This window comes from Pygoscelis adeliae, unplaced genomic scaffold (genome assembly GCF_000699105.1).
Source record: "Pygoscelis adeliae isolate BGI_AS28 unplaced genomic scaffold, ASM69910v1 Scaffold233, whole genome shotgun sequence".
Taxonomy (NCBI): Eukaryota; Metazoa; Chordata; class Aves; order Sphenisciformes; family Spheniscidae; genus Pygoscelis; species Pygoscelis adeliae.
The window spans coordinates 493,498-497,300 of NW_008824421.1; positions in this window are offsets into that span (position 1 = coordinate 493,498).

The window sequence follows — 3,803 nt, forward strand, 5'->3', positions numbered from 1 at the left end:
TGCAGATCCTGACCTAAATTTAGCCTGATGAGCTTTTTTTTTAAATTTTGCTCATTAGTCTGCTGTACTGCTCTTATCCAGCAAAGCATTGAGATATACACATAATTCAAAGTACATCCACACCCTGTTGCTCATATACTTGAAATTACAGATGTGCTTATCTGAATTGCTAGATGAAAGACTAGGAGCATTACATGGTTATCTCAAGCACCCAAAACTCTTCTGGTCACACATCCCACAAAGCCAAGATGCTGACAGAAGTAGCATGGGAACCACTCAGTCTTTTGGGAACTGTGAACGATATGATGGTAACTGCATAGCCACATATATAACTGTTCTGTACATCTCTGCATAGGTAAACACATATGCAAATACTAACTACATCAGTATTTCCCAAATACGTACCTACACAGATTGCCCTCTCCATCTCTTCAGCCTTTCCTAGGTCACTTTGAATCACTGAAATCTCACAGGTGCAGCAGGATTCAGGTCAGGGGGAGAGGGAGGAATCAAGACTTGTAATTTTTAACTCTTGCAGTTCCTAGAAGAATTTGTCTCACCTTTCTCTTTTCTCTGCCTTTCCTTTCACTTTTAGATCCTTCACCCCTGTACAAATTTTCAGTAAGTGCTCCAAGAGCTCACGCTTTCCCTCTGGGTGAGGCTGCTCACAGATTTTCTGCGCAGACTGTTACTGTCTCTTCCATCTGCCTTTCCAAAAAGAAACTTCAGTTCCTTCACAGTCTCACACTGGCGCTCACGGATACACATCTACTTGCAGCATGACTCTGCAAAATTACCTCTGTGCCTCATTAAAGCACCCTAGAAACTCCCACGAACAGCACCGGAGTCTGCATCTGTAGGTTCTTAAGAAACTGCTTAAGACTCTGGAAGATGCCAGACTCATGAAGAATTTATGAAATAGAGTAAACACAGTCTGTGCATAAGGGTCTGTGCCAGGCCAACAAGCAATCTCCTTTCTGGCATGCAACTGCAAGACCAGGCATCTTTAATCCCCACTTGCTTCAGGAGTATGCGGTAGGACCAAGCCATTAGTTAATGCCTTTTCAAGGGGTGATCCTAATTATAAGATAGGTATCTTACAAGGTATCTTATTAGATGCCCTATAAGGGGAAGTACATTAATTCATTATGGAAGTACATTTTGCACCCAACTCAGGAAGAACACAGCTTATCAAAACTGAGCATGCAAACAGAATTGCAAGGCATGGAGAGAGGAGGAAAAGAAGTCAGTGCTGAGAGCTGTAGAGCTTCCACTGATCTGTTGTGCAAAGCTCATTTTTTAAAGACTGGAAATGAGTGCAGGAAGGTCTCTGAGCTTTAGGCTAGAGGATCTGAACACATGAAGGAGAGTGTCTTTTTATTAATTTAATTTCTCTGGTTTCTTTGAAGTTGTGGTGGAAGATTTTGATATACTGAGATGTAACTGGTTTGCTCACTCTTTTCCACAGAGAAATCCATTCAGTAGATAAACAATTGTATTTTATCCTACCTGCCTGTTTAAAAATACACTGTATTATAGGGCATCTGTGGTTAATAGGGCTGTGACATGTCAGCCATATCAGACAAATTTAATTCAGATACCACAATATAAATTCAACCACTTTACTTTCAATGTGACCATCAAAGAAGCTGGGAAGTGGATATGCACCTTTGTTTCTTTAGGGAGTATGAGGAAGTCTCAGAAGACGGGTTTAGATAGTAAAGCTTTTTAGATTAGAATTGTTTCATGTCATTTTCTTTAGGCATTAAGAGCTACCAGCAATTGGCTTCCTTGCTTCTTTTCTTTACTAGAGAAATCCAGGACTGCTGTACAATAGAAGAGTTTGTATCGACTCGAATAATAGCAAAATTATGGTATTACAAGAGTCAAGAGAATGACAATGGGGGAAGATGGAGAGTGTTAAACTGGTCTGGTTATATTCATTTAAGTCCATTCACTACTGAGCATTGTAGATGAACTGTTTTTACTAAACGTTCAGCGTCGCTATCTTCAAAGGACCTGCAGCAGGAGCAGCCACGTCACGTTTACCAAGCACACTAAATCTCCTCCAGCAAGATCAGGAACACCAAAACCAACATTGTGGCTGCTCCATGCTCGGAAAATGTAATGAAAAGGAGAAAAAAAAAAAAGGCCTGCTTTTTGTGTTTGTTTGTTTACATTAGTATTGGCAAACACTATCAAGTTTCCAGCCTTTCCCAAAATTCTCTGAAATTGATACCCAGAAAGGGTAAGTTTCTGTAATTCACAAAGTCTTTCACAGGGTTACCCTTTAACAAATGCCAGCTCTGGCAGAGCAGGGCAACACAGACCCCAGAGCATGCTCCACGCCCGGCCCAGGCTGCCGCAGCGACCCCCCGCCTAATCTCCTACTGTGCAAGTCCTGCCTCTCCCCCTCCTTCAGCCTGGAGGCATCAGGGATGGAGGAGTTTTATGCGGGAGCTGGCACCCTTCCATGCTGGGCCACTAGTTTGTGCGGCAGCAACAAGATGGGGCAGCTGAGAAGAGCCATCAGCATTTACACCAGAGGCAAGAGGTTCATTTCTCACCAACCTCCACAGCTTCTCAGAGCAACATAAAGTCATTAGCACTCGCTCTACACTAACAACAGCCCAGATTATCTCAGCATATGACCTGAAAATCCATGTTTTCCCTATAATCCAGTAACCCACCTCTCCCTTGCCTCCCAGTCAGATGGACTCTGTGGGCAAGGGGACAGCTTAACCCAGAGGACTGTATAACGCTCGTAACAAAAGGATAGAGGGTCACCTCCCCAAACTCTCATCACAACCAAACTTGCCCTTTTTAGAGAGCATCCTTCCTTCAAAGCATATCCAAGTTCCAACTTCCTTTCCTCTAACAAAAAAAAGAAAACTTTGACTAAAATGAAGGTAAATAATCTTATCAGATTTTTTTTTTCACTTGGAGAAAAAAGTTGCTTCCTAAGTTTGCTTTGCAATTCAAGATGGGCAGCAACAGTGTGACACAAGAAGCTGGGCAGCGAGGGCATGGAAACGCCGGCAGGAGCTCAAGAGGAGAATCAGTGATGTGGGTCAAGGGAGGGATGGGGGCAAACCTAGGTGAAAAGCCAGGGTTGGCACAGGGTGAGCGGAGGCAGCAGGACGCTTGGATGGGGCACAAAGCTGAGAGTGAGGCACAGCTATAGGGACAGTTTGGGCTCAGAGGCAGCAGCCCAGATTTGAGGTAAAAGCACACAGGTTGGATGCCAGGGCCCTGACAGACACCAGAAGCAAAGAAGACCCCTCATGACACCCAAGCCTTTCATCCAGCCCACTGTCGGGGCCCCGCTGCCTATTGCAGTGACACCCCACACACACCCCGGCGCAAGGGCACGCGCAGCCCAGGCACAGACGTGATGCAGCCACGACTTCCAAGCCGATTCCCAAGGGGAAGGGCTAGTCCAGGAGCAGGGGCTGCTTCTGGCCCACCAGGCCTGGAGGGAAAGACCCACGAGCTCTGCAAACCACTGAGCATCAGCACCAAAGGGGTGACTGCCCCACAATCCCCGCCCCCCCCGGATCTCCCAGCCCCACTCTCCCCAGTGCTGGGTGCTGAGCCCACCCCAAAGGAGTTTTCATCATAACTCATAATGAGATTGTCTTCTTTCATGCAAGCGTTTCCATAGCAACGAAGAGGCGATTCTGATCTCCAATATAAAAGACAGCAAAAATGACACGGTTTGGGGCTTTTTTGGGGAGAGGAGAGGTTGTTAGTGCAGCTGCAAGCAGCCCTCCCTGGGCTGCAGCATCCCCCCGGCCGGCAGG